Source organism: Colletes latitarsis, unplaced genomic scaffold, assembly GCF_051014445.1.
Source record: "Colletes latitarsis isolate SP2378_abdomen unplaced genomic scaffold, iyColLati1 scaffold0007, whole genome shotgun sequence".
NCBI lineage: Eukaryota > Metazoa > Arthropoda > Insecta > Hymenoptera > Colletidae > Colletes > Colletes latitarsis.
This window is the reverse complement of record NW_027488367.1, coordinates 15,307,075-15,334,382: the sequence shown is the minus strand read 5'-3', so window position 1 is coordinate 15,334,382 and position 27,308 is coordinate 15,307,075.

Below are 27,308 nucleotides of genomic sequence, written 5' to 3'. Positions count from 1 at the left end.
AGAAACAGCCCAGGATCTAGCCATGAAGTATGAGAAATATGCGAAAGTATGAGCCTGATGAGGGCAAATCCTAGACCTAACTCAAACCTAACATGCGTTATCCTCTAAAATATTTATCAAGACCAGGTTTAATTGAATGTTTCAGTGTGGTACCACATTACTACGTGATCCAATCCAGAAAAAGCCCAGGATCTAGCCATCAAGTGTGAGTAATATGCGAAAGAATGAGCCTGATGGGAGTAAATCCCAGACCTAACCTAGACCTAACATGAATTATCCTCTAAAATATTGATCGAAACCAGGTTTAGTCGACTGTTTCAGTGTGGTACCACATTACTACGTGATCCAAACCAGAAAAATCCCAGAATCCGTTCAACAAGTATGTGAAGTGTGCGAAAGTATGAGTCTGATTAGGGCAAATCGCAGACCTATCCCAGACCTAACATGCGCTATCCACTAAAATATTAATCAAGACCAGGTTTAATTGATTGTTTCAGTGTGGTCCCACATTACTACGGGATACAATCCAGAAACAGCCCAGGATCCAGCCATGAAGTATGAGAAATATGCGAAAGTATGAGTCTGATGAGTGAAAATCCCAGACCTAACCTAGACCTAACATGCGTTATCCTCTAAAATATTGATGGAAACCTGGTTTAATTGACTGTTTCAGTGTTGTACTTCATTACTACGTGATGCGATCCAGAAAAAGCCCAGGATCTAGCCATCAAGTATGAGAAATATGCGAAAGAATGAGCCTGATGAGAGCAAATCCCAGACCTAACCCAGACCTAACATGCGTTATCCTCAAAAATATTGATCGAAACCTGGTTTAATCGACTGTTTCAGTGTGGTACCACATTACTATGTGATCTAATCCAGAAATAGCCCAGCATCTAGCCATGAAGTATGAGAAATATTGCGAAAGTATGAGCATGATGAGGGCAAATCCTAGACCTAACCCAGACCTAACATGCGTTATGCTCTAAAATATTTATCAAGACTAGGTTTAATTGAATGTTTCAGTGTGGTACCACATTACTACGTGACCCAAACCAGAAAAAACCCAGGATCTGTTCAACAAGTATGTGAAAAACGCGAAAGTATGAGCCTGATGAGGGCAAATCCCAGACCTATCCCAGTCCTAACTTGCGTTATCCTCTAAAATATTGATCGAAACCAGGTTTAGTCGACTGTTTCAGTGTGGTACCACATTACTACGTGATCCAAACCAGAAAATATCCCAGGATCTGTTCAACAAGTATGTGAAGAATGTGAAAGTATGAGTCTGATGAGTGAAAATCCCAGACCTAACCCAGACCTAACATGCGTTATCCTCTAAAATATTTATCCAGACCAGGTTTCATTGAATGTTTCAGTGTGGTACCACTTTACTATGTGATCCAATCCAGAAATAGCCCAGCATCTAGCCATGAAGTATGAGAAATATTGCGAAAGTTTGAGCATGATGAGGGCAAATCCTAGACCTAACCCAGACCTAACATGCGTTATCCTCTAAAATATTTATCAAGACTAGGTTTAATTGAATGTTTCAGTGTGGTACCACATTACTACGTGACCCAAACCAGAAAAAACCCAGGATCCGTTCAACAAGTATGGGAAGAATGCGAAAATATGAGTCTGATGAGTGAAAATCCCAGACCTAACCTAGACCTAACATGCGTTATCCCCTAAAATATTGATCGAAACCAGGTTTAGTCGACTGTTTCAGTGTGGTACCACATTACTACGTGATCCAAACCAGAAAAAACCCAGGATCCGTTCAACAGGTATGTGAAGAATGCGAAAATATGAGTCTGATGAGTGAAAATCCCAGACCTAACCTAGACCTAACATGCGTTATCCTGTAAAATATTGATCCAAACCAGGTTTAATGGTCTGTTTCAGTGTGGTACCACACTACTACGTGATCCACACCAGAAAAAACCCAGGATCTGTTCAACAAGTATGTGAAAAACGCGAAAGTATGAGCCTGATGAGGGCAAATCCCAGACCTATCCCAGACCTAACCTGCGTTGTCCTCTAAGATATTGATGGAAACCAGGTTTAATTGCCTGTTTCAGTGTGGTCCCACATTACTACGTGATACAATCCAGAATCAGCCCAGGATCTAGCCATGAAGTATGAGCAATATGCGAAAGTATGAGCCTGATGAGGGCAAATCATAGACCTAACCCAGACCTAACATGCGTTATCCTCAAAAATATTGATCGCAACCAGGTTTAATGCACTGTCTCAGTATGGTACCACACTACTACGTGATCCAAACCAGAAAAAACCCAGGATCCGTTCAGCAAGTATGTGAAGAATGCGAAACTATGAGTCTGATGAGTGAAAATCCCAGGGCTAACCTAGACCTAGCTTGCGTTATCCTCTAAAATATTGATCGAAACCAGGTTTAATTGACTGTTTCAGCGTGGTACCACATTACTACGTGATACAATCCAGAAACAGCCCAGGATCTAGCCATGAAGTAAAAGCAATATGCGAAAGTATGAGCCTGATGAGGGCAAATCCTAGACCTAACCCAGACCTAACATGCGTTATCCTCAAAAATATTGATCGCAACCAGGTTTAATGCACTGTTTCAGTGTGGCACCACACTACTACGTGATCCAAACCAGAAAAAACGCAGGATCTGTTCAACAAGTATGTGAAAAACGCGAAAGTATGAGTCTGATGAGGTCAAATCCCAGACCTATCCCAGACTTAACTTGCGTTATCCTCTAAAATATTGATCGAAACCAGGTTTAATCGACTGTTTCAGCGTGGTACCACATTACTACGTGATACAATCCAGAAACAGCCCAGGATCTAGCCATCAAGTATGAGAAATATGCGATAGAATGAGCCTGATAAGAGCAAATACCAGACCTAACCTAAACCGAACATGAATTATTCTCTAAAATATTGATCGAAACCAGGTTTAATTGACTGTTTCAGTGTGGTCCCACATTACTATGTGATCCAAACCAGAAAATAACCCAGGATCTGTTCAACGAGTATGTGAAGAATGCGAAAGTATGAGTCTGATGAGTGAAAATCCCAGGGCTAACCTAGATCTAACATGCGTTATCGTCTAAAATATTGATCCAAACCAGGTTTAATGGACTTTTTCAGTGTGGTACCACATCACTACGTGATCCAAACCAGAAAAAACCCAGGATCCGTTCAACAAGTATGTGAAGAATGCGAAAGTATGAGTCTGATGAGTGAAAATCCCAGGCCTAACCTAGACCTAACATGCGTTATCCTCAAAAATATTGATCGAAACCTGGTTTAATCGACTGTATCAGTGTGGTACCACATTACTATGTGATCCAAACCAGAAAATAACCCAGGATCTGTTCAACGAGTATGTGAAGGGTGCGAAAGTATGAGTCTGATGATGTCAAATCCCAGACCTATCCCAGATCTAACTTGCGTTATCCTCTAAAATATTGATCGAAACCAGGTTTAATCGACTGTTTCAGTGTGGTACCACATTACTACGTGATCCAAACCAGAAAAGACCCAGGATCAGTTCAACGAGTAAGTGAAAAACGCGAAAGTATGAGGCTGATTAGGGCGAATCCCAGACCTATCCCGGACCTAATTTGCGTTATCCTCTAAAATATTGATCGAAACCAGGTTTAATTGACTGCTCCAGCGTGGTACCACATTACTACGTGATACAATCCAGAAACAGCCCAGGATCTAGCCATGAAGTATGAGAAATATGCGAAAGTATGAGCCTGATGAGGGCAAATCCTAGACCTAACCCAAACCCAACATGCGTTATCCTCTAAAATATTTATCAAGACCAGGTTTAATTGAATGTTTCAATGTGGTACCACATTACTACGTGATCGAATCCAGAAATAGCCCAGGATCTAGCCATGAAGTTTGAGAAATATGCGAAAGAATGAGCCTGATGAGGGCAAATCCTACACCCAACCCAGACCTAACATGCGTTATCCTCAAAAATAATGATCGCAACCAGGTTTAATCGACTGTTTCAGTGTGGTACCACATTACTACGTGATCCAAACCAGAAAAGACCCAGGATCAGTTCAACAAGTACGTGAAAAACGTGAAAGTATGAGCCTGATTAGGGCGAATCCCAGACCTATCCCAGATCTAACTTGCGTTATCCTCTAAAATATTGATCGAAACCAGGTCTAATCGACTGTTTCAGTGTGGTACCACATTACTACGTGATCCAAACCAGAAAAGACCCAGGATCAGTTCAACAAGTACGTGAAAAACGTGAAAGTATGAGCCTGATTAGGGCGAATCCCAGACCTATGCCAGACCTAATTTGCGTTATCCTCTAAAATATTGATCGAAACCAGGTCTAATCGACTGTTTCAGTGTGGTACCACATTACTACGTGATCCAAACCAGAAAAGACCCAGGATCAGTTCAACAAGTACGTGAAAAACGTGAAAGTATGAGCCTGATTAGGGCGAATCCCAGACCTATCCCAGATCTAACTTGCGTTATCCTCTAAAATATTGATCGAAACCAGGTCTAATCGACTGTTTCAGTGTGGTACCACATTACTACGTGATCCAAACCAGAAAAGACCCAGGATCAGTTCAACAAGTACGTGAAAAACGTGAAAGTATGAGCCTGATTAGGGCGAATCCCAGACCTATGCCAGACCTAATTTGCGTTATCCTCTAAAATATTGATCGAAACCAGGTTTAATTGACTGTTTCAGCGTGGTACCCTACATTACTACGTAATACAATCCAGAAACAGCCCAGGATCTAGCCATGAAGTATGAGAAATATGCGAAAGTATGAGCCTGATGAGGGCAAATCCTAGACCTAACTCAAACCTAACATGCGTTATCCTCTAAAATATTTATCAAGACCAGGTTTAATTGAATGTTTCAGTGTGGTACCACATTACTACGTGATCCAATCCAGAAAAAGCCCAGGATCTAGCCATCAAGTGTGAGTAATATGCGAAAGAATGAGCCTGATGGGAGTAAATCCCAGACCTAACCTAGACCTAACATGAATTATCCTCTAAAATATTGATCGAAACCAGGTTTAGTCGACTGTTTCAGTGTGGTACCACATTACTACGTGATCCAAACCAGAAAAATCCCAGAATCCGTTCAACAAGTATGTGAAGTGTGCGAAAGTATGAGTCTGATTAGGGCAAATCGCAGACCTATCCCAGACCTAACATGCGCTATCCACTAAAATATTAATCAAGACCAGGTTTAATTGATTGTTTCAGTGTGGTCCCACATTACTACGGGATACAATCCAGAAACAGCCCAGGATCCAGCCATGAAGTATGAGAAATATGCGAAAGTATGAGTCTGATGAGTGAAAATCCCAGACCTAACCTAGACCTAACATGCGTTATCCTCTAAAATATTGATGGAAACCTGGTTTAATTGACTGTTTCAGTGTTGTACTTCATTACTACGTGATGCGATCCAGAAAAAGCCCAGGATCTAGCCATCAAGTATGAGAAATATGCGAAAGAATGAGCCTGATGAGAGCAAATCCCAGACCTAACCCAGACCTAACATGCGTTATCCTCAAAAATATTGATCGAAACCTGGTTTAATCGACTGTTTCAGTGTGGTACCACATTACTATGTGATCCAATCCAGAAATAGCCCAGCATCTAGCCATGAAGTATGAGAAATATTGCGAAAGTATGAGCATGATGAGGGCAAATCCTAGACCTAACCCAGACCTAACATGCGTTATGCTCTAAAATATTTATCAAGACTAGGTTTAATTGAATGTTTCAGTGTGGTACCACATTACTACGTGACCCAAACCAGAAAAAACCCAGGATCTGTTCAACAAGTATGTGAAAAACGCAAAAGTATGAGCCTGATGAAGGCAAATCCCAGACCTATCCCAGTCCTAACTTGCGTTATCCTCTAAAATATTGATCGAAACCAGGTTTAGTCGACTGTTTCAGTGTGGTACCACATTACTACGTGATCCAAACCAGAAAATATCCCAGGATCTGTTCAACAAGTATGTGAAGAATGTGAAAGTATGAGTCTGATGAGTGATAATCCCAGACCTAACCCAGACCTAACATGCGTTATCCTCTAAAATATTTATCCAGACCAGGTTTCATTGAATGTTTCAGTGTGGTACCACTTTACTATGTGATCCAATCCAGAAATAGCCCAGCATCTAGCCATGAAGTATGAGAAATATTGCGAAAGTATGAGCGTGATGAGGGCAAATCCTAGACCTAACCCAGACCTAACATGCGTTATCCTCTAAAATATTTATCAAGACTAGGTTTAATTGAATGTTTCAGTGTGGTACCACATTACTACGTGACCCAAACCAGAAAAAACCCAGGATCTGCTCAACAAGTATGTGAAAAACGCGAAAGTATGAGCCTGATGAGGGCAAATCCCAGACCTATCCCAGACGTAACTTGCGTTATCCTCTAAAATATTGATCGAAACAAGGTTTAATTGACTGTTTCAGCGTGGTACCATATTACTACGTGATACAATCCAGAAACAGCCCAGGATCTAGCCATGAAGTATGAGCAATATGCGAAAGTATGAGGCTGATGAGGGCAAATCCTAGACCTAACCCAGACCTAACATGCGTTATCCTCTAACATATTTATCAAGACCAGGTTTAATTGATTATTTCAGTGTGGTGCCACATTACTACGTGATACAATCCAGTAACAGCCCAGGATCTAGCCATGAGGTATGAGAAATATGCGAAAGTATGAGCCTGATGAGGGCAAATCCTAGACCTATCCCAGACCTAACTTGCGTTATCCTCTAAAATATTGATCGAAACCAGGTTTAATTGACTGTTTCAGCATGGTACCACATTACTACGTGATACAATCCAGAAACAGCCCAGGGTCTAGCCATGAAGTATGAGCAATATGCGAAAGTATGAGCCTGATGAAGGCAAATCCTAGACCTAACCCAGACCTAACATGCGTTATCCTCTAAAATATTTATCAAGACCAGGTTTAATTGATTGTTTCAGTGTGGTCCCACATTACTACGTGATCCAAAACAGAAAAAACCCAGGATCCGTTCTACATGTGTGAGAAATATGCGAAAGAATGAGCCTGATGAGAGCAAATCCCAGACCTAACCTAGACCTAACATGACTTATTCTCTAAAATATTGATCGAAACCAGGTTTTGTTGATTGTTTCAGTGTGGTCCCACATTACTACGTGATCCAAACCGGAAAAAACCCAGGATCCGTTCAACAAGTATGTGAAGGATTGCGAAAGTATGAGCCTGATGAGGGCAAATCCCAGACCTATCCCAGACCTAACTTGCGTTGTCCTCTAAGATATTGATGGAAACCAGGTTTAATTGACTGTTGCAGTGTTGTACTTCAATACTACGTGATGCGATCCAGAAAAAGCCCAGGATCTAGCCACCAAGTATGAGAAATATGCGAAAGAATGAGCCTGATGAGAGCAAATCCCAGACCTAACCTAGACCTAACATGCGTTATCCTCTAAAATATTTATCAAGACCAGGTTTAATTGAATGTTTCAGTGTGGTACCACATTACTATGTGACCCAAACCAGAAAAAACCCAGGATCTGTTCAACAAGTATGTGAAAAACGCGAAAGTATGAGCCTGATGATGGCAAATCCCAGACCTATCCCAGACGTAACTTGCGTTATCCTCTAAAATATTGATCGAAACCAGGTTTAATTGACTGTTTCAGTGTTGTACTTCATTACTACGTGATGCAATCCATAAAAAGCCCAGGATCTAGCCATCAAGTATGAGAAATATGCGAAAGTATGAGCCTGATGAGGGCAAATCCTAGACCTAACCCAGACCTAACGTGCGTTATCCTCTAAGATATTTATCAAGACCAGGTTTAATTGATTGTTTCAGTGTGGTCCCACATTACTACGTGATCCAAAACAGAAAAAACCCAGGATCTGTTCTACATGTATGAGAAATATGCGAAAGAATGAGCCTGATGAGAGCAAACCCCAGACCTAACCTAGACCTAACATGAATTATTCTCTAAAATATTGATCGAAACCAGGTTTAATTGACTGTTTCAGTGTGGTCCCACATTACTACGTGATCCAAACCGGAAAAAACCCAGGATCCGTTCAACAAGTATGTGAAGGATTGCGAAAGTATGAGGCTGATGAGTGAAAATCCCAGGCCTAACCTAGACCTAACATGAATCATTCTCTAAAATATTGATCGAATCCAGGTTTAATTGACTGTTTCAGTGTGGTCCCACATTACTACGTGATCCAAACCAGAAAAAACCCAGGGTCCGTTCAACAAGTATGTGAAGAATGCGAAAGTATGAGGCTGATGAGTGAAAATCCCAGGCCTAACCTAGACCTAACATGCGTTATCCTCAAAAATATTGATCGAAACCTGGTTTAATCGACTGTTTCAGTGTGGTACCATATTACTATGTGATCCAAACCAGAAAATAACCCAGGATCTGTTCAACGAGTATGTGAAGGGTGCGAAAGTATGAGTCTGACGAGGTCAAATCCCAGACCTATCCCAGACCTAACTTGCGTTATCCTCTAAAATATTGATCGAAACCAGGTTTAATCGACTGTTTCAGTGTGGTACCACATTACTACGTGATCCAAACCAGAAAAAACCCAGGATCAGTTCAACAAGTATGTGAAAAACGCGAAAGTATGAGCCTGATTAGGGCGAATCCCAGACCTATCCCAGACCTAACTTGCATTATCCTCTAAAATATTGATCGAAACCAGGTTTAATTGACTGTTTCAGCGTGGTACCACATTACTACCTGATACAATCCAGAAACAGCCCAGGATCTAGCCATGAAGTATGAGAAATATGCGAAAGTATGAGCCTGATGAGGGCAAATCCTAGACCTAACCCAAACCAAACATGCGTTATCCTCTAAAATATTTATCAAGACCAGGTTTAATTGAATGTTTCAGTGTGGTACCACATTACTACGTGATCCAAACCAGAAAAGACCCAGGATCCGTTCAACAAGTATGTGAAAAATGCAAAAGTATGAGTCTGATGAGTGAAAATCCCAGACCTAACCTAGACCTAACATGCGTTATCCTCTAAAATATTGATGGAAACCTGGTTTAATTGACTGTTTCAGTGTTGTACTTCATTACTACGTGATGCGATCCAGAAAAAGCCCAGGATCTAGCCATGAAGTATGAGAAATATGCGAAAGAATGAGTCTGATAAGAGCAAATCCGAGACCTAACCTGGACCTAACATGAATTATTCTCTAAAATATTGATCGAAACCAGGTTTAATTGACTGTTTCAGTGTGGTCCCACATTACTACATGATCCAAAGCAGAAAAAACCCTCGATCAGGTCAACATGTATGTTAAAACTGCGAAATTATGACCCTGATGAGGGCAAATCCCAGGCCTAACCTAGACCTAACATGCGTTGTCCTCTAAAATATTGATGGAAACCAGGTTTAATTGACTATTTCAGTGTTGTACTTCATTACTACGTTATGCAATCCAGAAAAAGCCCAGGATCTAGCCATCAAGTATGAGAAATATGCGAAAGAATGAGCCTGATAAGAGCAAATCCCAGACCTATCCTAGACCTAACATGAATTATTCTCTAAAATATTGATCGAAACCAGGTTTAATTGACTGTTTCAGTGTGGTCCCACATTACTACGTGATCCAAACCAGAAAAAACCCAGGATCCGTTCAACAAGTATGTGAAGAATGCGAAAGTATGAGTCTGATGAGGGCAAATCCTAGACCTAACCCAGACCTAACATGCGTTATCCTCTTAAATATTGATCGCAACCAAGTTTAATGGACTGTTTCAGTGTGGTACCACACTACTACGTGATCCAAAGCAGAAAAAACCCAGGATCTGTTCAACAAGTATGTGCAAATCGCGAAAGTATGAGTCTGATGAGGTCAAATCCCAGACCTATCTCAGACTTAACTTGCGTTATCCTCCAAAATATTGATCGAAACCAGGTTTAATCGACTGTTTCAGCGTGGTATCACATTACTACGTGATACAATCCAGAAACAGCCCAGGATCTAGCCATGAAGTATGAGAAATATGCGAAAGGATGAGCCTGATGAGGGAATATCCTAGACCTAACCCAGACCTAACATGCGTTATCCTCTAAAATATTTATCAAGACCAGGTTTAATTGAATGTTTCAGTGTGGTACCACATTACTACGTGATGCAATCCAGAAAAAGCCCAGGATCTAGCCACCAAGTTTGAGAAATATGCGAAAGAATGAGCCTGATGAGGGCAAATCCTAGACCTAACCCAGGCCTAACATGCGCTATCCTCTAGAATATTGATCGCAACCAAGTTTAATGGACTGTTTCAGTGTGGTATCACACTACTACGTGATCCAAACCAGAAAAAACCCAGGATCTGTTCAACAAGTATGTGAAAAACGCGAAAGTATGAGTCTGATGAGGTCAAATCCCAAACCTATCCCAGACTTAACTTGCGTTATCCTCTAAAATATTGATCGAAACCAGGTTTAATCGACTGTTTCAGCGTGGTATCACATTACTACGTGATACCATCCAGAAATAGCCCAGGATCTAGCCATGAAGTATGAGAAATATGCGAAAGCATGAGTCTGATGAGTGAAAATCCCAGGCCTAACCTAGACCTAACATGCGTTATCCTCAATAATATTGATCGAAACCAGGTTTAATCGACTGTTTCAGTGTGGTACCACATTACTACGTGATCCAAACCAGAAAAAAACCCAGGATCTGTTCAACGAGTATGTCAAGTGTGCGACAGTATGACCCTGATGAGGGCTGATCCCAGACCTATCCCAGACCTAACATGCGTTATCCTCTAAAATATTGACCGAAACCAGGTTTAATCGACTGTTTTAGTGTGGTACCACTTTACTACGTGATCCAAAGCAAAAAAAACCCTCGATCAGGTCAACATGCATGTTAAAACTGCGAAAGTATGACCCTGATGAGGGCAAATCACAGACCTAACCTAGACCTAACATGCGTTATCCTCTAAAATATTGATGGAAACCTGGTTTAATTGACTGTTTCAGTGTTGTACTTCATTACTACGTGATGCGATCCAGAAAAAGCCCAGGATCTAGCCATCACGTATGAGAAATATGCGAAAGAATGAGCCTGATGAGAGCAAATCCCAGACCTAACCCAGACCTAACATGCGTTATCCTCAAAAATATTGATCGAAACCTGGATTAATCGACTGTTTCAGTGTGGTACCACATTACTATGTGATCCAAACCAGAAAATAACCCAGGATCAGTTCAACGAGTATGTGAAGTGTGCGAAAGTATGAGTCTGATTAGGGCAAATCCCAGACCTATCCCAGACCTACCATGCGCTATCCTCTAAAATATTTATCACGACCAGGTTTAATTGATTGTTGCAGTGTGGTCCCACATTACTACGTGATCCAATCCAGAAAAAGCCCAGGATCTAGCCATCAAGTATGAGTAATATGCGAAAGAATGAGCCTGATGAGGGCAAATCCTAGACCTAACCCAAACCTAGCATGCGTTATCCTCTAAAATATTTATCAAGACCAGGTTTAATTGAATGTTTCTGTGTCGTACCACATTACTACGTGACCCAAACCAGAAAAAACCCAGGATCTGTTCAACAAGTATGTGAAAAACGCGAAAGTATGAGCCTGATGAGGGCAAATCCTAGACCTAACCCAGACCTAACACGCGTTATCCTCTAAAATATTTATCAAGACCAGGTTTAATTGATTGTTTCAGTGTGGTCCCACATTACTACGTGATACAATCCGGAAACAGCCCAGGATCTAGCCACGAAGTATGAGAAATATGCGAAAGTATGAGCCTGATGGGGGCAAATCCTAGACCTATCCCAGACCCAACTTGCGTTATCCTCTAAAATATTGATCGAAACCAGGTTTAATTGACTGTTTCAGCGTGGTACCACATTACTACGTGATACAATCCAGAAACAGCCCAGGATCTAGCCACGAAGTATGAGAAATATGCGAAAGTATGAGCCTGATGAGGGCAAATCCTAGACCTATCCCAGACCCAACTTGCGTTATCCTCTAAAATATTGATCGAAACCAGGTTTAATTGACTGTTTCAGCGTGGTACCACATTACTACGTGAAACAATCCAGAAACAGCCCAGGATCTAGCCATGAAGTATGAGCAATATGCGAAAGTATGAGCCTGATGAGGGCAAATCTTAGACTTAACCCAGACCTAACTTGCGTTATCCTCTAAAATATTGATCGAAACCAGGTTTAATTGACTGTTTCAGCGTGGTACCACATTACTACGTGATACAATCCAGAAACAGCCCAGGATCTAGCCACGAAGTATGAGAAATATGCGAAAGTATGAGCCTGATGAGGGCAAATCCTAGACTTAACCCAGACCTAACATGCGTTATCCTCTAACATATTTATCAAGACCAGGTTTAATTGATTGTTTCAGTGTGGTCCCACATTACTACGTGATCCAAAACAGAAAAAAACCCAGGATCTGTTCTACATGTATGAGAAATATGCGAAAGAATGAGCCTGATGAGAGCAAATCCCAGACCTAACCTAGACCAAACATGAATTATTCTCTAAAATATTGATCGAAACCAGGTTTAATTGACTGTTTCAGTGTGGTCCCACATTACTACGTGATCCAAACCGGAAAAAACCCAGGTTCCGTTCAACAAGTATGTGAAGAATGCGAAAGTATGAGTCTGATGAGGGAAAATCGCAGACCTAACCTGGACATAACATGCGTTATCCTCTAAAATATTGATCGAAACCAGGTTTAGTCGACTGTTTCAGTGTGGTCCCACATTACTACGTGATCCACACCAGAAAAAACCCAGGATCCGTTCAACAAGTATGTGAAGAATGCGAAGGTATGAGTCTGATGAGGTCAAATCCCAGACCTATCCCAGACATAACTTGCGTTATCCTCTAAAATATTGATCGAAACCAGGTTTAATCGACTGTTTCAGCGTGGTACCACAATACTACGTGATACAATCCAGAAACAGCCCAGGATCTAGCCATGAAGTATGAGAAATATGCGAAAGTATGAGCCTGATGAGGGCAAATCCTAGACCTAACCCAAACCTAACATGAATTATTCTCTAAAATATTGATCGAAACCAGGTTTAGTTGACTGTTTCAGTGTTGTACTTCATTACTACGTGATGCAATCCAGAAAAAGCCCAGGATCTAGCCATCAAGTATGAGAAATATGCGAAAGAATGAGCCTGATGAGAGCAAATCCCAGACCTAACCTAGACCTAACATGAATTATTCTCTAAAATATTGATCGAAACCAGGTTTAATTGACTGTTTCAGTGTGGTCCCACATTACTACGTGATCCAAACCAGAAAAAAACCAGAATCCGTTCAACAAGTATGTGAAGAACGCGAAAGTATGAGTCTGATGAGGTCAAATCCCAGGCCTAACCTAGACCTAACATGCGTTATCCTCAAAAATATTGATCGAAACCTGGTTTAATCGACTGTTTCAGTGAGGTACCACATTACTATGTGATCCAAACCAGAAAATAACCCAGGATCTGTTCAACGAGTATGTGAAGTGTGCGACAGTATGAGTCTGATGAGGTCAAATCCCAGACCATTCCCAGACTTAAGTTGCGTTATCCTCTAAAATATTGATCGAAACCAGGTTTAATCGACTGTTTCAGTGTGGTACCACATTACTACGCGATCCAACCCAGAAAAAACCCAGGATCTAGCCATCAAGTATGAGAAATATGCGAAATAATGAGCCTGATGAGAGCAAATCCCAGACCTAACCTAGACCTAACATGAATTATTCTCTAAAATATTGATCGAAACCAGGTTTAATTGACTGTTTCAGTGTGGTCCCACATTACTACGTAATCCAAACCAGAAAAAACCCAGGATCCGTTCAACAAGTATGTGAAGAATGCGAAAGTATGAGTCTGATGAGTGAAAATCCCAGGCCTAACCTAGACCTAACATGCGTTATCCTCAAAAATATAGATCGAAACCTGGTTTAATCGACTGTTTCAGTGTGGTACCACATTACTATGTGATCCAAACCAGAAAAAACCCAGGATCTGTTCAACAAGTATGTGAAGAACGCTAAACTGTGAGCCTGATGAGGGCAAATCTTAGACCTAACCCAGACCTAAGATGCGTTAACCACTAATATATTTACCCAGACCAGGTTTCATTGAATGTTTCAGTGTGGTACCACATTACTACGTGATCCAAACCAGAAAAAACCCAGGATCCGTTCAACAAGTATGTGAAGAATGCGAAAGTATGAGTCTGATGAGTGAAAATCCCAGGCCTAACCTAGACCTAACATGCGTTATCCTCTAAAATATTGATTGAAACCTGGATTAATCGCCTGTTTCAGTGTGGTGCCACATTACTATGTGATGCAATCCAGAAAAAGCCCAGGATCTAGCCATCAAGTATCAGAAATATGCCAAAGAATGAGCCTGATGACTGCAAATCCTAGACCTAACCCAGACCTAACATGCGTTATCCTCTAAAATATTTATCAAGACCAGGTTTAATTGAATGTTTCAGTGTGGTACCACATTACTACGTGATCCAAACCAGAAAAAAACCCTGGATCTGTTCAACAAGTATGTGAAAATCACGAAAGTATGAGCCTGATGAGGGCAAATCCAAGACCTATCCCACACCTAACTTGCGTTGTCCTCTAAAATATTGATGGAAACCAGGTTTAAATGACTGTTTCAGTGTGGTACCACATTACTACGTGATCCAATCCAGAAAAAGTGCAGGATCTAGCCACCAAGTATGAGAAATATGCCAAAGAATGAGCCTGATGAGTGCAAATCCTAGACCTAACCCAGACCTAACATGCGTTATCCTCTAAAATATTTATCAAGACCAGGATTAATTGACTGTTCAGTGTGGCATCACATTACTACGTGATACAAACTAGTGGAAGCCTTGGATCTGGCCAACAAGAATGAGAAATATGCGAAAGTATGAGCCTGGTGAGGGCAAATCCTCGACCTAACCCTGACCTAACATGCGTTATCCTCTAAAATATTTATCAAGACCAGGTTTAATGGTATGCTTCAGTGAGGTACCACATTACTACGTGATCGAAACCAGAAAAAACCCAGGATCTGTTCAAGAAGTATGTGAAGAATACGAAAGTATGAGACTGATGCGGGCAAATCCTAGACCTAACCTAGACATAACATGCGTTATCCTCTAAAATATTGATCGAAACCAGGTTTAATGGACAGTTTCAGTGTGGTACCACATTACTACGTGGTCCAAACCAGAAAAACCCAGGATCTGTTCAACAAGTATGAGAAATATGCGAAAGTACGTGCCTGATGATAGCAAATCCCCGACCTTACCAAGACCTAACATGAATTATTCTCTAAGATATTGATCGAAACCAGGTTTAATGGACTGTTTCAGTGTGGTACCACATTACTACGTGATCCAAACCAGAAAATACTCAGGATCTGTTAAACAAGTACGTGAATAACGCGAAAAAAAGACCCAGATGAGGGCAAATCCCAGACCTATCCCAGACCTAACTTGCGTTATCCTATAAAATATTGATCGAAACCAGGTTTAATTGACTGTTTCAGTGTGGTACCACATTACTACGTGATCCAATCCAGAAAAGCCCAGGATATAGCCATGAAGTATGAGAAGTATGCGAATGTATGAGCCTGACGAGGGCAAATCCTAGACCTAACCCAGACCTAACATGCGTTATCCTCTAAAATATTTATCAAGACCAGGTTTAATTGAATGTTTCAGTGTGGTACCACATTACTAAGTGATCCAATCCAGAAAAAGCCCATGATGTAGCCATGAAGTATGAGAAATATGCGAAAGTATGAGCCTGACGAGGGCATATCCTAGACCTAACCCAGACCTAACATGCGTTATCCTCTAAAATATTTATCAAGACCAGGTTTAATTGAACGTTTCAGTGTGGTACCACATTACTACGTGATCCATACCAGCAAAAACCCAGGATCTGTTCAACAAGTATGTGAAGAACGCGAAAGTATGAGCCTGATGAGGGCAAATGCCAGACCTATCCCACACCTAACTTGCGTTGTCCTCTAAAATATTGATCGAAACCAGGTTTAAATGACTGTTTCAGTGTGGTACCACAATACTACGTGATCCAGAAAAAGTCCAGGATCTAGCCATCAAGTATGAGAAATATGCGAAAGTATGAGCCTGACGAGGGCAAATCCTAGACCTAACCCAGACCTAACATGCGTTATCCTCTAAAATATTTATCAAGACCAGGTTTAATTGAATGTTTCAGTGAGGTACCACATTACTACGTGAATCAAACCAGAAAAAAACCCTGGATCTGTTCAACAAGTATGTGAAAATCGCGAAAGTATGAGCCTGATGAGGGCAAATCCCAGACCTAACCTAGACATAACATGCGTTATCCTCTAAAATATTGATCGAAACCAGGTTTAATGGACTGTTTCGGTATGGTACCACATTACTACGTGATCCAAACCAGAAGTATCCCAGGATCTGTTCAAGAAGTATGTGAAGAATGCGAAAGTATGAGACTGATGCGGGCAAATCCTAGACCTAACCTAGACATAACATGCGTTATCCTCTAGAATATTGATCGAAACCAGGTTTAATGGACTGTTTCAGTGTGGTACCACGTTACTACGTGATCCTATCCAGAAAAACCCCAGGATCTAGCCATGAAGTATGAGAAATATGCGAAAGAATGAACCTGATGAGTGCATATCCTAGACCTAACCCAGACCTAACATGCGTTATCCTCTAAAATATTTATCAAGACCAGGTTTAATTGAATGTTTCAGCGTAGCATCACATTACTATGTGATCCAAACCAGTGGAAGCCCAGGATCTGGCCAACAAGAAAGAGAAATATGCGAAAGTACGAGCCTGATGACAGCAAATCCCAGACCTAACCAAGACCTAACATGAAGTATCCTCTAAAATATTGATCGAAACCAGGTTTAATTGACTGTTTCAGTGTGGTACCACATTACTACATGATCCAAGCCAGAAAAAGCCCAGGATCTAGCCATGAAGTATGAGAAATATGCGAAAGTATGAGCCTGACGAGGGCAAATCCTAGACCTAACCCTGTCCTAGCATGCGTTATCCTGTAAAATATTGATCGAAACCAGGTTTAATTGAATGTTTCAGTGTGGTACCACATTACTACGTGATCCAAACCGGCAAAAACCCAGGATCTGTTCAACAAGTATGTGAAAAACGCGAAAGTATGAGCCTGATGAAGGCAAATCCCAGACCATTCCCAGACATAACTTGCGTTATCCTCCAAAATATTGATCGAAACCAGGTTTAAATGACTGTTTCACTGCGGTACCACATTACTACGTGATACAGAGCAGAAAAAACCCAAGATCTAGCCATCAAGTATGAAAAATATTCGAAAGTATGTCCCTGATGAGGGCAAATCCCAGACCTAACCCAGACCTAACATGCGTTGTCCTCTAAAATATTTATCAAGACCAGGATTAATTGACTGTTTCAGTGTGGCATCACATTACTACGTGATCCAAACCAGTGTAAGCCCAGGATCTGGCCAACAAGTATGAGAAATTTGCGAAAGTACGAGCCTGATGAGAGCAAATCCCAGACCTAACCAAGACCTAACATGAATTATCCTCTAAAATATTGATCGATTCGAGGTTTAATGGACTGTTTCAGTGTGGTACCACATTAGTACGTGATCCAAACCAGAAAAAGCCAGGGATCTGTTCAACAAGTATGTGAATAACGCGAAAATATGACCCTGATGAGGGCAAATCCCGGACCTATCCCAGACCTAACTTGCGTTATCCTATAAAATCTTGATCGAAACCAGGTTTAATTGACGGTTTCATTGTGGTACCACTTTGCTACGTGATCCAAAGCAGAAAAAAACATCGATCAGGTCAACATGTATGTTAAAACTGCGAAAGTATGACCCTGATGAGGGCGAATCCCAGACCTATCCCAGACCTAACTTGCGTTATCCTATGAAATATTGATCGAAACCAGGTTTAATTGACTGTTTCAGTGTGGTACCACATTAGTACGTGATCCAAACCAGAAAAAGCCCAGAATCTGGCCATCAAGTATGAGAAATATGCGAAAGTATGACCCTGATGAACGGCAAATCCCAGACCTATCCCAGACCTAACTTGCGTTATCCTATAAAATATTGATCGAAACAAGGTATAATTGACTGTTTCATTGTGGTACCACTTTCCTACGTGATCCAAAGCAGAAAAAACCATCGATCAGGTCAACAAGTATGTCAAGTATGCGAAAGTATGACCCTGATGTGGGCAATTCCCAGATCTAACCTATACCTAACATGCTTTATCCTCTAAAATATTAATTGAAACCAGGTTTAAATGACTGTTTCAGTGTGGTACCACATTACTACGTGATCCAATCCAGAAAAAGTCCAGGATCTAGCAATCAAGTATGAGAAATATGCGAAAGGACGAGCCTGATGGGAGCAAATCCCAAACCTATCCTAGATCTAATATGCGTTATCCTCTAAAATATTGATCGAAACCGGATTGAATGGACTGTTTCTCTGTGGTACCACATTACTACGTGATCCAAACCAGAAAGAACCCACGATCTATTCGACAAGTATGTGAAAAACGCGAAAGTATGAGCCTGATGAGGGCAAATCCCAGACCTATCCCAGACATAACTTGCGTTATCCTCTAAAACATTGATCGAAACCAGGTTTAATTGACTGCTTCAGTGTGGTACCACATTACTACGTGATCCAATCCAGAAAAAGCCCAGGAACTGTTCAAGAAGTATGTGAAAAATGCGAAAGTATGATCCTGATGAAGGCAAATCCCAGACCTATCCCAGACATAACTTGCGTTACCCTCTAAAATATTGATCAAAACCAAGTTTAATTGACTGTTTCAGTGTGGTACCACGTTACTACGTGATCCAATCCAGAAGAAGCCCAGGATCTAGACATCAAGTATGAGAAATATGCGAAAGTACGAGCCTGAAGAGAGCAAATCCCAGACATATCCTAGGCCTAACATGCGTTATCCTCTAAAATATTGATCGAAACCAGATTCAATGGACTGTTTCTGTGTGGTACCACATTACTACGTGATCCAAACCAGAAAGAACCCAGGACCTGTTCAACAAGTATGTGAAAAACGCGAAAGTATGAGCCTGATGAAGGCAAATCCCAGACCTATCCCGGACCTAACTTGCGTTATCCTAAAAAATATTGATCGAAACCAGGTTTAATTGACTGTTTCAGTGTGGTACCACATTAGTACGTGATACAAACCAGAAAAACCCCAGAATCTGGTCATCAAGTATGAGAAATATGCGAAAGAATGAGCCTGATGAGGGCAAATCCTAGACCTAACCCAGACCTAACACGCGTTATCCTCTAGAATATTTATCAAGACCAGGATTAATTGACTGTTTCAGCGTGGCATCACATTACTACGTGATCCAAACCAGTGGAAGCCCAGGATCTGGCCAACAAGAAAGAGAAATACGCGAAAGTACGAGCCTGATGAGAGCAAATCCCAGACCTAACCAAGACCTAACATGAATTATTCTTTAAGATATTGATCGAAACCAGGTTCAATGGACTGTTTCAGTGTGGCACCACGTTACTACGTGATCCGATCCAGAAAAAGCCCAGGATCTAGCCATCAAGTATGAGAAGTATGCGAAAGTATGACCCTGATGGGGGCAATTCCCAGACCTAACCTAGACCTAACATGCGTTATCCTCAAAAATATTAATCGAAACCAGGTTTAATGGACTGTTTCAGTGTGGCACCACACTACTACGTGATCCAAACCAGAAAAAACCGAGGACCTGTTCAACAATTATGAGAAATATGCGAAAGTACGAGCCTGATGAGAGCAAATCCCAGAGCTCTCCCAGACCTAACTTGCGTTATCCTCTAAAATATTGATCGAAACCAGGTTTAGTTGACTGTTTCAGTGTCATACCACATTACTACGTGATCCAATCCAGAAAAAGCCCAGGATCTAGCCATGAAGTATGAGAAATATGCGAAAGTATGAGCCTGATGAGGGCAAATTTCAGACCTATGCCAGACATAACTTGCGTTATCCTCTAAAATAATGATCAAACCAGGTTTAATTGACTGTTTCAGTGTGATGCCACATTACTACGTGATCCAATCCAGAAAAAGCCCAGGATATAGCCATGAAGTATGAGAAATATGCGAAAGTATGAGCCTGACGAGGGCATATCCTAGACCTAACCCAGACCTAACATGTGTTATCCCCTAAATTGTTATCAAGACCAGGTTTAATTGAATGTTTCAGTGTGGTACCACATTACTACGTGATCCAAACCAGCAAAAACCCAGGATCTGTTCAACAAGTATGTGAAAAACGCGAAAGTATGAGCCTCATGAGGGCAAATGCCAGACCTATCCCACATCTAACTTGCGTTGTCCTCTAAAATATTGATGGAAACCAGGTTTAAATGACTGTTTCAGTGTGGTACCACATTACTACGTGATCCAATCCAGAAAAAGTCCAGGATCTAGCCATCAAGTATGAGAAATATGCGAAAGTACGAGCCTGATGAGAGCAAATCCCAGAGATCTCCCAGACCTAACTTGCGTTATCCTCTAAAATATTGATCGAAACCAGGTTTAATTGACTGTTTCAGTGTGGTACCACATTACTACGTGAACCAAACCAGAAAAAAACCCTGGATCTGTTCAACAAGTATGTGAAAATCGCGAAAGTATGAGCCTGATGAGGGCAAATCCCAGACCTATCCCACACCTAACTTGCGTTGTCCTCTAAAATATTTATCAAGACCAGGATTAATTGACTGTTTCAGTGTGGCATCACATTACTACGTGATACAAACCAGTGGAAGCCCAGGATCTGGCCAACAAGAATGAGAAATACGCGAAAGTATGAGCTCGACGAGGGCAAATCCTAGACCTAACCCAGACCTAACATGCGTTATCCTCTAAAATATTTATCAAGACCAGGTTTAATGGTCTGCTTCAGTGTGGTACCACATTACTACGTGATCGAAACCAGAAAAAACCCAGGATCAGTTCAAGAAGTATGTGAAGAATGCGAAAGTATGAGCCTGATGAAGGCAAATCCCAGACCTATCCCAGACATAACTTGCGTTATCCACTAAAATATTGATCGAAACCAGGTTTAATTGACAGTTTCAGTGTGATACCACATTACTACGTGATCCAATCCAGCAAAGCCCAGGATCTAGCCATGAAGTATGAGAAATATGCGAAAGTACGAGGGGCGGTCGAGGGCAAATCTTAGACCTAACCTAGACATAACATGCGTTATCCTCTAAGACATTGATCGAAACCAGGTTTAATTGACTGTTATAGTGTGGTACTACTTTACTACGTGATCCAAAGCAGAAAAAACCCTGGATCAGATCAACATGTATGTTAAAACTGCGAATGTATGACCCTGATGAGGGCAAATCCCAGGCCTAACCCAAACCTAACATGCGTTATCCTCTAAAATATTGATCGAAACCAGGTTTAGTGGACTGTTTCAGCGTGGCATCACATTACTACGTGATCCAAACCAGTGGAAGCCCAGGATCTGGCCAACAAGAAAGAGAAATTCGCGAAAGTACGAGCCTGATGAGAGCAAATCCCAGACCTAACCAAGACCTAACATGAATTATTCTTTAAGATATTGATCGAAACCAGGTTCAATGGACTGTTTCAGTGTGGCACCACGTTACTACGTGATCCGATCCAGAAAAAGCCCAGGATCTAGCCATCAAGTATGAGAAATATGCGAAAGTATGACCCTGATGGGGGCAATTCCCAGACCTAACCTAGACCTAACATGCGTTATCCTCAAAAATATTAATCGAAACCAGGTTTAATGGACTGTTTCAGTGTGGCACCACACTACTACGTGATCCAAACCAGAAAAAACCGAGGACCTGTTCAACAATTATGAGAAATATGCGAAAGTACGAGCCTGATGAGAGCAAATCCCAGAGCTCTCCCAGACCTAACTTGCGTTATCCTCTAAAATATTGATCGAAACCAGGTTTAGTTGACTGTTTCAGTGTCATACCACATTATTACGTGATCCAATCCAGAAAAAGCCCAGGATCTAGCCATGAAGTATGAGAAATATGCGAAAGTATGAGCCTGATGAGGGCAAATTTCAGACCTATGCCAGACATAACTTGCGTTATCCTCTAAAATAATGATCAAACCAGGTTTAATTGACTGTTTCAGTGTGATGCCACATTACTACGTGATCCAATCCAGAAAAAGCCCAGGATATAGCCATGAAGTATGAGAAATATGCGAAAGTATGAGCCTGACGAGGGCATATCCTAGACCTAACCCAGACCTAACATGTGTTATCCCCTAAATTGTTATCAAGACCAGGTTTAATTGAATGTTTCAGTGTGGTACCACATTACTATGTGATCCAAACCAGCAAAGAACCAGGACCTGTTCAACAAGTATGTGAAAAACGCGAAAGTATGTGCCTGATGAAGGCAAATCCCAGACCAATCCCAGACATAACTTGCGTTATCCTCTAAAATATTGATTGAAACCAGGTTTAATTGACTGTTTCAGTGTGATACCACATTACTAAGTGATCCAATCCAGAAAAAGCCCATGATATAGCCATGAAGTATGAGAAATATGCGAAAGTATGAGCCTGACGAGGGCATATCCTAGACCTAACCCAGACCTAACATGCGTTATCCTCTAAAATATTTATCAAGACCAGGTTTAATTGAATGTTTCAGTGTGGTACCACATTACTACGTGATCCAAACCAGCAAAAACCCAGGATCTGTTCAACAAGTATGTGAAAAACGCGAAAGTATGAGCCTCATGAGGGCAAATGCCAGACCTATCCCACATCTAACTTGCGTTGTCCTCTAAAATATTGATGGAAACCAGGTTTAAATGACTGTTTCAGTGTGGTACCACATTACTACGTGATCCAATCCAGAAAAAGTCCAGGATCTAGCCATCAAGTATGAGAAATATGCGAAAGTACGAGCCTGATGAGAGCAAATCCCAGAGATCTCCCAGACCTAACTTGCGTTATCCTCTAAAATATTGATCGAAACCAGGTTTAATTGACTGTTTCAGTGTGGTACCACATTACTACGTGAACCAAACCAGAAAAAAACCCTGGATCTGTTCAACAAGTATGTGAAAATCGCGAAAGTATGAGCCTGATGAGGGCAAATCCCAGACCTATCCCACACCTAACTTGCGTTGTCCTCTAAAATATTTATCAAGACCAGGATTAATTGACTGTTTCAGTGTGGCATCACATTACTACGTGATACAAACCAGTGGAAGCCCAGGATCTGGCCAACAAGAATGAGAAATACGCGAAAGTATGAGCTCGACGAGGGCAAATCCTAGACCTAACCCAGACCTAACATGCGTTATCCTCTAAAATATTTATCAAGACCAGGTTTAATGGTCTGCTTCAGTGTGGTACCACATTACTACGTGATCGAAACCAGAAAAAACCCAGGATCAGTTCAAGAAGTATGTGAAGAATGCGAAAGTATGAGCCTGATGAAGGCAAATCCCAGACCTATCCCAGACATAACTTGCGTTATCCACTAAAATATTGATCGAAACCAGGTTTAATTGACAGTTTCAGTGTGATACCACATTACTACGTGATCCAATCCAGCAAAGCCCAGGATCTAGCCATGAAGTATGAGAAATATGCGAAAGTACGAGGGGCGGTCGAGGGCAAATCTTAGACCTAACCTAGACATAACATGCGTTATCCTCTAAGACATTGATCGAAACCAGGTTTAATTGACTGTTTTAGTGTGGTACTACTTTACTACGTGATCCAAAGCAGAAAAAACCCTGGATCAGATCAACATGTATGTTAAAACTGCGAATGTATGACCCTGATGAGGGCAAATCCCAGGCCTAACCCAAACCTAACATGCGTTATCCTCTAAAATATTGATCGAAACCAGGTTTAGTGGACTGTTTCAGTGTGGTACCACATTACTACGTGATCCAAACCAGCAAAAACCCAGGATCTGTTCAACAAGTATGTGAAAAACGAGAAAGTATGAGCCTGATGAGGGCAAATCTCAGACCTATCCCAGACATAACTTCCGTTATCCTCTAAAATAATGATCGAAACCAGGTTTAATTGACTGTTTCAGTGTGATACCACATTACTACGTGATCCAATCCAGAGAAAGCCCAGGATATAGCCATGAAGTATGAGAAATATGCGAAAGTACGAGGGGCGGTCGAGGGCAAATCTTAGACCTAACCTACACATATCATGCGTTATCCTCTAAAACATTGATCGAAACCAGGTTTAGTGGACTGTTTCAGTGTGGTACCACATTACTACGTGATCCAAACCAGCAAAAACCCAGGATCTGTTCAACAAGTATGTGAAAAACGCGAAAGTATGAGCCTCATGAGGGCAAATGCCAGACCTATCCCACATCTAACTTGCGTTGTCCTCTAAAATATTGATGGAAACCAGGTTTAAATGACTGTTTCAGTGTGGTACCACATTACTACGTGATCCAATCCAGAAAAAGTCCAGGATCTAGCCATCAAGTATGAGAAATATGCGAAAGTACGAGCCTGATGAGAGCAAATCCCAGAGATCTCCCAGACCTAACTTGCGTTATCCTCTAAAATATTGATCGAAACCAGGTTTAATTGACTGTTTCAGTGTGGTACCACATTACTACGTGAACCAAACCAGAAAAAAACCCTGGATCTGTTCAACAAGTATGTGAAAATCGCGAAAGTATGAGCCTGATGAGGGCAAATCCCAGACCTATCCCACACCTAACTTGCGTTGTCCTCTAAAATATTTATCAAGACCAGGATTAATTGACTGTTTCAGTGTGGCATCACATTACTACGTGATACAAACCAGTGGAAGCCCAGGATCTGGCCAACAAGAATGAGAAATACGCGAAAGTATGAGCTCGACGAGGGCAAATCCTAGACCTAACCCAGACCTAACATGCGTTATCCTCTAAAATATTTATCAAGACCAGGTTTAATGGTCTGCTTCAGTGTGGTACCACATTACTACGTGATCGAAACCAGAAAAAACCCAGGATCAGTTCAAGAAGTATGTGAAGAATGCGAAAGTATGAGCCTGATGAAGGCAAATCCCAGACCTATCCCAGACATAACTTGCGTTATCCACTAAAATATTGATCGAAACCAGGTTTAATTGACAGTTTCAGTGTGATACCACATTACTACGTGATCCAATCCAGCAAAGCCCAGGATCTAGCCATGAAGTATGAGAAATATGCGAAAGTACGAGGGGCGGTCGAGGGCAAATCTTAGACCTAACCTAGACATAACATGCGTTATCCTCTAAGACATTGATCGAAACCAGGTTTAATTGACTGTTTTAGTGTGGTACTACTTTACTACGTGATCCAAAGCAGAAAAAACCCTGGATCAGATCAACATGTATGTTAAAACTGCGAATGTATGACCCTGATGAGGGCAAATCCCAGGCCTAACCCAAACCTAACATGCGTTATCCTCTAAAATATTGATCGAAACCAGGTTTAGTGGACTGTTTCAGTGTGGTACCACATTACTACGTGATCCAAACCAGCAAAAACCCAGGATCTGTTCAACAAGTATGTGAAAAACGAGAAAGTATGAGCCTGATGAGGGCAAATCTCAGACCTATCCCAGACATAACTTCCGTTATCCTCTAAAATAATGATCGAAACCAGGTTTAATTGACTGTTTCAGTGTGATACCACATTACTACGTGATCCAATCCAGAGAAAGCCCAGGATATAGCCATGAAGTATGAGAAATATGCGAAAGTACGAGGGGCGGTCGAGGGCAAATCTTAGACCTAACCTACACATATCATGCGTTATCCTCTAAAACATTGATCGAAACCAGGTTTAGTGGACTGTTTCAGTGTGGTACCACATTACTACGTGATCGAAACCAGCAAAAACCGAGGATCTGTTCAACAAGTATGTGAAAAACGCGAAAGTATGAGCCTGATGAGGGCAAATCCCAGACCTAACCTAGACCTAACATGCGATATCCTCAAAAATATTGATCGAAACCATGTTTAATCGACCGTTTCAGTGTGGTACCACATTACTACGTTATCCAAACCAGAAAAAGCGCAGAATCTGGCCATCAAGTATGAGAAATATGCGAAAGTACGAGCCTGATGAGAGCAAATCCCAGACCTATGCCAGACCTAACTTGCGCTATCCTCTAAAATATTGATCGAAACCAGGTTTAATTGACTGTTTCAGTTTGGTACCACTTTACTACGTGATCCAAAGTAGAAAAAACCCTCGATCAGGTCAACATGTATGTTAAAACTGCGAAAGTATGACCCTGATTAGGGCAAATCCCATACCTATCCCAGACCTAACTTGCGCTATCCTCTAAAATATTGATCGAAACCAGGTTTAATGGACTGTTTCAGTGTGGTACCACATTACTACGTGATCCAAACCAGAAAAAACCCAGGACCTGTTCAACAAGTATGTGAAAAACGCGAAAGTATGAGCCTCATGAAGGCAAATCCCAGACCTATCCCAGACATAACTTGCGATATCCTCTAAAATATTGATCGAAACCAGGTTTAATTGACAGTTTCAGTGTGATACCACATAACTACGTGATCCAATCCAGAAAAAGCCCAGGATCTAGCCATGAAGTATGAGAAATATGCGAAAGCAAGAGCCTGACGAGGGCAAATCCTAGACCTAACCCAGACCTAACATGCGTTATCCTCTAAAATATTTATCAAGACCAGGTTTAATGGTCTGCTTAAGTGTGGTACCACATTACAACGTGATCGAAACCAGAAAAAACCCAGGATCAGTTCAAGAAGTATGTGAAGAATGCGAAAGTATGAGCCTGATGAAGGCAAATCCCAGACCTATCCCAGACATAACTTGCGTTATCCACTAAAATATTGATCGAAACCAGGTTTAATTGACAGTTTCAGTGTGATACCACATTACTACGTGATCCAATCCAGAAAAAGCCCAGGATCTAGCCATGAAGTATGAGAAATATGCGAAAGTATGAGACTGACGAGGGCAAATCCTAGACCTAACCCAGACCTAACATGCGTTATCCTCTATAATATTTATCAAGACCAGGTTTAATGGTCTGCTTCAGTGTGGTACAACATTACTACGTGATCGAAACCAGAAAAACCC